The sequence below is a fragment of the Pinus tabuliformis genome, chromosome 6, assembly GCF_031772625.1.
Source record: "Pinus tabuliformis cultivar Carrire ecotype Pingquan chromosome 6, CPIR1, whole genome shotgun sequence".
NCBI classification, from domain to species: Eukaryota; Viridiplantae; Streptophyta; class Pinopsida; order Pinales; family Pinaceae; genus Pinus; species Pinus tabuliformis.
Genome location: NC_142292.1, coordinates 1,535,354,694 through 1,535,365,031, shown reverse-complemented (window position 1 = coordinate 1,535,365,031; position 10,338 = coordinate 1,535,354,694).

Sequence of the window (10,338 nt, the reverse complement as noted above, 5' to 3'; positions counted from 1 at the left end):
GATTAGGGTTTGGTGGACTTTGGCAGCGTAGGTGGAAAAGACTTGGATGAGGCTGGTGAGATGAGGTCCCCCTACAAATCAGAAACTCCTGCAACAACATACATTATTTTCTTCATTTATGCACAACTTCATTTATATATGGAAAAGATGAGTTGAATTTATGAAAAACATAGTTATTAATAGCTAATGGCTAAGTCTATGAATGGAAGTGATTATAAACCATAGAAAACTCAAAAAACAAAAATGAAAATTGTAGGTACTTCTAAGGAATTGAGAAACAGTGATCTATGCAATAAGAAACCCTAAGTTATGCAGTGATCAAACAATAAATTTGTTTTTGGGCAGTGAGAATGGAACCCTCAAACCATGATCCCATAAGGGAGATGAGGCAGAGGCCACTACGAAAATATTTTCTGAAGTATTCACTTTCACTATTGTACCACTAATCTATCTGTCCACAAATGGAATAAAACTAAGTAATAATCCAAATACTTATAGATTAAACAAAACATAAGTCACTTCAACAAATAACTATGAATGTAATCTAAGCATACATATACAAAAAAGAGGAACGTATGCTGCTAGTGATGAGCACCAGTATTGTAGCAAGGATGCTGCAACTCCTGGGTTACCAGCTTTACTTATCAACCTGGGGTTCGTACAAAATTGGAGGGGACAGTGCTATATGCACAAGTAGAAGTGAAGGTCCTGCTTGTTGTCACTAGTTCATCTGGAAAGAGACCCTAGGGGTTCCAAGCCAGACTTCTATAGAGTCAGAAGAAGCTTGATTCTTTGATGGAATAAGAGAAAATATACTCTAAGAGAGCTATTCTACTGCAGTAATGAAGAAAACAATAGGTAATGCTAAATCACACCATATCCTAATTAACCATTTAAACAGCTAAAGTAAGAAGAATTTCTAAATCAACACTAACTTAATGTTTCTATCTAAGTTACAAAAGTAAAGAGCATCAAACCAAACTAATGTGTGAGCAAGGAAACTAAACCTGTTTTCATGTTTTTGGTGTTTTGGTAAAATCAAGCATGCAAGGGGTCAAGTAGAAGAGCAAGTGAAGAGTGAAATCAGTGAAAGGAGGACGTAATGAAGCAGAAGTGCATAGGAACCGTTGGATCGATCGGGAAAAATATTAATGGAAGATAAGTTGTGGAGATCTTATCGTAGAAGATTTCGTGAATAGATGGACAAACAGGACTAACGGAGGATGAATGGTGGAGATCTTATCGCGAGCGATTTATTGAATGGATTAACGAAAGATGAGCAACGAAGATCTTATGACAGGTGATTTAGTGAATAGATGAATGAATAGGACTAATGGAGGATGAGCGGCAGAGATCTTATTGCGTAGGTTAAGTGAATAGTTGGATGAACAGGGTTAAAGGGAGACAAATGGCAGTGATCTTGTTGAAGGGGATTGAGTGAATAGATGGACGAATAAGATTAACATAAGATTGAGTGGCAGAGATATTATTGCGGGGTTTAAGTGAATCGATGGGCACACAAGATTAAGTCACGTGGCAAAAGAAGGAAAGAAAATGTGCGGAATGATGGAGTGGGTTTTCGTAGGTGGTAAGCAGTTTCTCGCACACCCTCAAGGTTGTAAGTGGAATTCCAAAATTTTGCATGATTAGCCTAACTAGGTGACACATAGCACGAGAAAACCACTTTTCTCGCGTTTTCTCAGGCAAATATCGGTTGTGCAAGAATTCGTGCGAGATTGCGTGATAGTCGTTCGATCAGGTGAGGTTGATCAATGGTGGAGATCAGCCAAGCTAGTTTGTGATCAGGTGACACGATAGCCATTGGATTGAGGGTGCAACAAATCGATGGTGGAGATTTGGAGCGCATAAAGTAGGTGGAAGAATTCACGATAGCCATTGGATCAAGCTAGAGAGATCGACGGTGGAGATTTGGGGTGCATAAAGTCAAGCATTGAAATGAATCAGACGGTGATTTTTCAGATTTGTTGTGGATCAGACGGTAAGGATATCTACGGGTATAATCCTCTTAAGACGTGATTTATTGGCTTGCGCTTAAGTATTTCGTGCTGAAGGAAATGAGAATATGAGTGAGATCTATTATAGAAAGAGAGTGATTGAAGACAATAGCACTCAAATGAACCAAGTACTGAATCAAGACAACAAAGTCCAAAGCTCATGCGATAACTAGAAAACTGAAACATAACCAATCTACTCTACACTGTTGTAATGAAAATGCAGCTACTTAAGTAAACGAATGATTAAACCATGAATCTATGTGCTATACTACTGTAATGGAAATGCAGCTATTTAAGAAAATGAATGATTAAACCATGGATCTACGCTAACATACATTTATAGTAAAGAGGAGGCTTAACTGCTAGGGTTGGGACCTAACCCAAGAGCTTCAGCCCTCTGAGTTAACTCAGTGCTGGCTCAAAACAAAACTCATTCTTATTATCAGAACAATGGATTACATAAAAAGTTGTCACAAGTCTTGTAGCTCGAAAATAAAGTAGAGTTTTACAATCAAAAGTTCAAATAAAGTTTGAATCCTACTGAGGTCCTAGGCCTCTCTACTTATGCATCTGAAGTCTCCAATGACTTCCTTAAAATTAGGGAGGCTCTGCTCCCAAACTAGAGATAAACTGGTGCTTTGACTTCCACTTGCTCAGCTGCCTTCTAGTCCTGATGATTTGGCTGGTTGCACTCTGAGTTGATGGAGGAATATTCGAATGGGGGGTAGTAAATGAGGAGGATTCCCTCCTATAATTCCTCTCGCTTGTCCCATTCAAGTTTTGACCAAGGTCTTTTCTAAAATTCCTTGCTTTTATCCTTTAATCCTGCATTACATGCACATTAGACCACAAAGAAAAATACCCAACTCTAACTCATCTCATAAGAAAAATATAATCAAAAGTATGCAATAAGTTGTGATAATATTTGGTTTGACTAAGCTAGGAGGTGAATTAAGGCACATATAATTACCCAATGATGAGGCTTATCATCAATCCCCTACTGAAAGTGTTGCTCATCCTCTGAGAAACTTAGTCAATGTCCATGTCCTTCATGGCCCTGGTAGCCTCTCTGACATCTCATGCCTCTGCTGTGGTCTCTTCTTCTTGTGCATAGAAGCCTAATTTCCTTTCTACTTCTTCCCACTGCCTCTTTTCCTCTTCTTCTTTTCTCCCTTCTATAATTCCTAGTAGTAGTGGTGGACTGAGTTTTAGGCCTATCCAATTGACCTTCCACCTTTGCATTGTTTACTTATACCTAGGTGTCATGCTGAGTGCCTCTCTCAACCTTTGAGTGGGGTGATATTCTCTAATATTCAAGCTGTGTGGCAGTGCGTTCCATCTCCTTGAGCAGGCATGTATACTATCATCTCCTAGAAACCTAAACATATCCTCAAAATGTGAAATTGCTTGCTCTTGGGTAGTAAAATATCTAGGTGCCAGCTGAGGATCATTTTAAATTAGATTATGGTTGTTTATTAGGGTCATGGGATTTGATTTTACAGCTCTGATGAAAAGAGGTTCATTCTCCTCTCTGGCCAATATTCTTTTCATCTCTACAGCCCTTGACTCCTCATGGTTCATCCATGATGCCAAAGCCATTAATTGTACATCTCCTAGCTCGGCATTAGGATCCCAAACATTCATGTATGTGAGGTCCTTGTTGTGCAAGTAAAAATCAACCATTTTTGCCCAATCCTCTAGTGTACTTTGATCACAAAGATCAATAAACTTCCTTTAGTTCTGAAATGGAATGGTGCTGTCACACGGAATCTGTCAAGGGTGCGGACACGACTGACCTTCCTAGAAGTCTAAGACATTCTAATGACAAACAAGACAAAATGGAGTGATCTTTCTCTAAATACACCTTTTACAACATGAAAACTACAAGTGTTTAGGCTTACCTTATTCCAAAACGCTGTTGTTGAAGTCCGTTCTTGACGATCTGGATGAGCTCCTCCTTCAAGTCAATTCCTGCAACCACAAACAATCAAACAATTACCAAGCACTTGCATTTCATATAATAAAACATATATTCAACATGCAGACCAAGGAACACATGAAATAACTCATTAACACAAGCTATTGAGAAAAATAAACCAGTTTGTATTAATAACGAAACAAAGAAACTCTTACAACCTGGCCTTGGTGTTGTGCAAGTTCCTCCCAGGGTCCATCAAGGGTTTTCCTCTACTTTGACAAAGCTCACCCTCTCCCAAGTAGAATCAAGTGAAGACAATCTCTCCTCACAAAGGCTCTAATGGAAGACCTAAATCCTGCAGCATTTACCCAAAGAAAATGTATAGCTCCAACCTCTTCTCCTTTTGGCTCAATGCCTTTATTTATAGTACTGTAAAGAGGTTATTCAGGTCCACTATCAATGGGATCATCCCCCTCTATGGGTGGGATAGCTCCCTTATTGATGGGATAAGTTCTTCCTTAATAGAGATACATGAACCAACTGGAGGCGCATCCATTTCATCAAACCGACCTCTAGAATGTTCTAGAAGTAACCACAAGTAACTTTTTCAAGATAAAACTCGCGCATTTTGCCTTTTACAGAGGGACGCACCTGTCCCTTAACATACAGAGCGTCCATGGACGCGGATTTTGTGAACATGGTCAGCGTCCCCGCAGGTAAGGCTAGAGAGAACCTGCGACCCCAGAGATAAACATGATTTTTTACAAGACTTTCTCTCTTCTTTGAGTTTGAGATGGATAACAGAGGCATGAGACTTGCCTAAGAGGGTAGCATGACTGTTGATTTGAGCCATACTAACTGTAAGTAGTCAAGGTGACATTTTTTAGTGTAACAGATTGCCCCCTAAAGTGCGAAGCCTGGAATAGAATAGGGTTTTGTAATTCTAGGAAGGGTGAAGCGCTTTATCATTTCAAGGATTGTCTTGTGGATGGCCTGGTTGGAACCTGCAATTTTCAACACAAAATACATGGATAAGATTATATCATCACTGAGGTAGGCATTCCTATACTCAGATTCAAAACTTTAACTAATGGACTAACTATTCTGATACAGGAATGATCTTGCAGTACATCATTTTTATAGACTTTTGTAGACACAGTATGGACGCAGCCATCTGTTTATGATTAGTCTACATAGATAATGAATACAAAACTCCTCGCAGCCTGGATGGTAGAAACTAGATCCAGGGTCTTCACTTCTACTTCCCGAATTGGTACGATTCTAGCCATGTGATTAAATGATTCGATGTCGAACATGTTAGAAACCACTTGATTACCAGTCGATGATGTAAACTGTTAACAAGCGTGAGAGAGACCACCAGTAATGTCAATGGTTCTCAAAGTACCAAGCACAACCCGTGAAATGTGAATAGATGTTTTGATGTCGAACACTTCACGGAATCCTTTGATCGAAAGTCAATGATGTAAACTGACGTCAAAGGCGAGAAACCTGCCATTGATGCATGCAGATTTCAAGGTACTGTCGATTCCTAAGTCATCTTTCTAGATAATGTGTCGATGTCGATAGAAAGCGACCCGTTGCAGGCAAGCCCGCAACACGAAATCATTGTTCAAGTTGAAGAAATGTTGCTGTAAGGACTGACTCAGGGATGGTCAAATGGATGACAAGTATTTTGCAGATGAAAGTTTTTCTTGCAGACCTCTTGAACACATAACGACACAACAGATGGCTTGGTGATGAATAACTCAAAGTTAATCCCCGGAACCCGGTTAAAGACTTTCAAAGTGGTTTGGTCAACTGTGAGGTAAAAGATTTCCCAACCCAGGTGAATGAAAAGTGTCGTGTTCAAGAGCGGTAATAAAGTTTCTTCTGAGACAAAAGGTGACAAACAGGTTCATTCTTCTCTCTTTTCCCCCACCATTTCTGGCAAGTACCTCTTTATTTTTAACAAGCTTGAGGAGGATAACATATGCTTGATTATAAGCTCATCCTTCGGATGAGTCCAACCTAGTTTAAATTCGAACCCTAGGAAGGAGTGGTTCGTTCCTGTTTGTAATTGAACAGGTCCTCTACTGTAAAAGTTTAACGAGCCCAGTATAGGAGAAACTCGGCGTTTTTCAATTTTAGAGAGTCTGAAAAAACTAAAGGAGACTCCACGTTGAACTTTTTCGTACATTTGTGTCCCTCAAGCCCGAAAAAGTATAAAATAATACCTGGGGGAACCGCTTAGTCTTGCGACCAAGGAGTACTTTCATGATTAGTGTCTTTGATCTGAAAAGTAAAAAGCGATCAAGGACACGTCGTTTTATTTCCTTATCGAGTTTGAAACGACAAAAACCCGGCAATCTTTTCCTGATTTTGCGGTCAGAAAAGAGCTAAAAGGGGACCGTCTTTTAATTCCGTTTTAACGAGTGTAAAAGAAACGCTCGGCGATCTTTTCATGTTTTAGGAGTCAGAAAAGGGCTTAAAAGAGAACTCCAAGGTTTCACTTTTTCGTAAGTTTTAACGAGTTCAAAAAAGGGATAAAAATGTACTCATATGGCCGACTTTCAATTTAATTTACGAGTAGGAAAAGATGGAAAGAACTCGGCGTTTTCATTTGTTTTACGAGATTGAAAGATAGCAAAATAATCTCGGTATTTTCATGAGTTTAACGAGTCTTGAAAATAACTGAAATTGACTCGAGATAGGTTTCATTTTTACAAAAGCTTGAAACAGATAAAAACTATGCTTGATGCCCCCTAAGCATAACTGCTAGAGTGCATGCCCCCCAGCTTCATTTCACTCAACTATGGTGGATGAAATGAAGGTTCAAGTACGAGATCAGTTGAAAGACCCGACCTAAAATTACGTAAAAAACTAAAATAACTAACCTAAAAATACAACTTAACATTTACGAGATCTAGTCAATCTCTCGACTGAAGTAGAGGAGGATTTGTTTCATTTTTTAACGAGCTTGACACAGGAAAAGAACTATGCTCGGATTCAGTTTCATGTTTATGCAAGCTTGAAACGAAAAACTATGCTTGTTATAAGTTCACATGCCCCCAGCATAAAGATGCAAACCAAGGTACATGCCCCCCAAGCTTCATTGCATTCAATGAGGTGGATGGAATGAAGCTTTACTTTCAAGATCTTGGAAAGACTTGTGGGAGTTGTTTCATTTTTTAGTGAGCTTGACACAAGATGAGGAACTATGCTCATAACTACTTTCTACAATCTACCTAACAAAAACTCTACTCTAAAAACCTTGATTCATTTTTTAACGAGCTTGACACAAGACAAGGAACTATGCTCTAAAATCCTTGATTCATTTTTTAATGAGCTTGACACAAGACAAGGAACTATGCTCATGACTACGCTCTACAATCTACCTACTTAACCTACCCTTGTTTCATTTTTTAACGAGCTTGACACAAGACAAGGAATTATGCTCAAAAAGTTCGCATGCCCCCCAGCATAATGATGCAAAGCGAGGTACATGCCCCCCAGGCTTCATTGCATTCAACTGGCTGGATGAAATGAAGGTTTACTTTCAATATTTAACTTGAAAAGGGAGTTGTTTCATTTTTAAGGAGGTTGACACAAGAAAAGAACTATCCTCAAACCTGATTCATTTTTTAACGAGGTTGACTCAGTAACAGGAACTGTCCTCTAACCTGATTCATTTTTTAACGAGGTTGACTCAGTAACAGGAACTGTCCTCTCACCTGATTCATTTTTTAACGAGGTTGACTCAGTAACAGGAACTGTCCTCTTACCTGATTCATTTTTTAACGAGGTTGACTCAGTAACAGGAACTGTCCTCTAACCTGATTCATTTTTTAACGAGGTTGACTCAGTAACAGGAACTGTCCTCTCACCTGATTCATTTTTTAACGAGGTTGACTCAGTAACAGGAACTGTCCTCTTACCTGATTCATTTTTTAACGAGGTTGACTCAGTAACAGGAACTATCCTCAAACCTTACTTTCTAACTGTCTATGTAACCTAAAATCTACCTGATTCATTTTTTAATGAGGTTGACTCAGTAAAAGAACTATCCTCATCAACTGATTCATTTTTTAACGAGGTTGACACAGTAAAAGGAACTTTCCTCGGACACACTGAGCATGGCTTCTAACTGGAAGAAAGACATGTCAATGGACACACCTTGATCATGGCTTCCAAGAGATCTTCATCAGAAGGAAGAACAGTTCTTTGGAAGGAACACATGTCAAGGGACTCAAAAGGGATAAGAACATCGTGTTCAAGTAATCCCATAGAGTTTTCCATGTCAATTACGGATCTAAATCAACAGTGAGAGGCTCACTTACATCGGTAACTGAAAACATGGGACCAGTTGCCACATAATTAACCCGTGGCAGGGTAGATACCACTTTAGAATCAGGAACAATTAGGGGTGTCATATTATTGGTAGTGGAAACAAGACTAGGGAACGAAAGCTGGTCTACAGTCACAATACTGCCATTGTGAGGGAAAGACATCACTCGAAAGAGTGTCGATACGACAGCTTTCATTGCATAAACATAGTCTCGCCCAAGGAGTAAATTGAAATCCAAGGGACCTCGAACTACCATAAGATCAATACAGACAGTTTTACCTTCCAAGGTAATAGAAAACTTAGGAAGGATCCCTAAAGGTTCACTAATTGTTCTGTTAAAAGCTTTCAGATTCTGCATAATAGGCGCAAGCTGAGGGGAACCCAAAACTTTCCAAACAGTTGAGGATAAAATACTAACAGAAGCACCTTCATCTACCTGAGTACGATGTATGTCCCTACCACCCGCCTTGACAATGATTTGGAAAGGGATGGAGGAAGGAAGACGAGGTTCTGTCAGTCTATTCCAATCAAAGGAAAAGACCTCACTACTTGGAGGGGGTTCTGTAGAAACAGGTGAAATGCCCCCTGGCATAGAAGAATCTGATGTAACAAGAAGAACATCAGCGGTATGAAGTTTAGTCTCGAAAGGGAGAGTGTGATCGACCGAATGTGAAATTGGATCGACCACTTGATCAACTAATTGATCATCAACCTGAGTGACATGAGTTTCACTCTCCAATGGAAGAGTGTGATTGACTGTACTTGAATTTAGATCAATCACTCCGTCAGTTGACGGTAGGTTGGGAGAAAGTTTACGGTAACCAGTTGGAAATTCTTGCCGTGGAACAGTAAGTTTTTCCAACAATGTTGAGGCTTCATCCATGTGAGGGCAAATGTGAGTTTGATGACTCCCTTTGCATAACTTACAAGGAAACCTAACTTTACCCTTTTTCCCAGGAACCTGACTATCACTGGTTGATGGATCAATGGAAAGTTGATGAGATTTTTCTGACCATACTTCCAAGACCTTTGGAATACCAGGACAATTGACAAGGAAGTGGTCACCCTTACAAAGCCTGCAAGGGTATTTGGGTTTACGATGCATGTCGGAATTTTCCTCAACACAACTAACACTTACAGCCATGGTTGGTTGGTTGACTTCTTTCTTATCTTGCTTCTTCTTCTTCTTCTTCTTCTTCCCTTTCTTCTTCTTCTTAGCCTCCTGGTTACTAGCATCAAGGCTTTTACCAGGCGAAGAGGAAGAAATGGAGGAAGAAAAATTAGGCGAAGAAGGTAAAGGGTCAACAGAAGGTTGGTTATGTTGAGATGGTGAACTCTGTTGAGGTGAAGCATCCGGTTGAGGTGGAACAATTGGAGTACTTTGGGCCAACGAAGTTGAAAATAACCATATTGGTAAACCTATTGTAAATCCAGGTAATGACAAAGTAGCCATATAAGGAGGACCAACATTTCCAAAGTAAGGAAAAGTACTAGGATTCTCATTAGGAGGGGTTCCTAGGTTGATAAATTCCGGAACATTTTCCATTATATTCAATTTCAGTGAATTTTATTAACAATTTAAAACTAAAATTAACAATTCACAATTCACACTTAACAACTAAAATTCACAATTCACACCTATGGTCTCTAAAAGTAAAAACAAACAAATTAACACGCGCTATCAAATCTAGGAGTCAAACCATACACAAACAGTAGCCTTCCGGACCGAAAACACTAGTTGGTGATGAAGCCCAACATCGCCGAATTCAGTACAGAAGTGGTGGGTGGAACAGTTACCCCGGCAACCTGCTTAATGAATAGACCGGCACAAGTTCCTCCACTTTAACCGTCTCGAAGTGAAGTGAACCCCCCGGAAAATCCAAGTGAGTATAACCGACGTCTGCTCCAGGTACAGTGGGACCTTCCCACCACCGTCACCTCGGTAGAAGCCTAAAGATTATGGTCACTAAAGTTACCAATCACAACAATTACACCTGGGGGAACAGTCTAAACTCCGACAACACGCAAGGGCAGAGTAACAAGCTCAATCCCCTTACCGG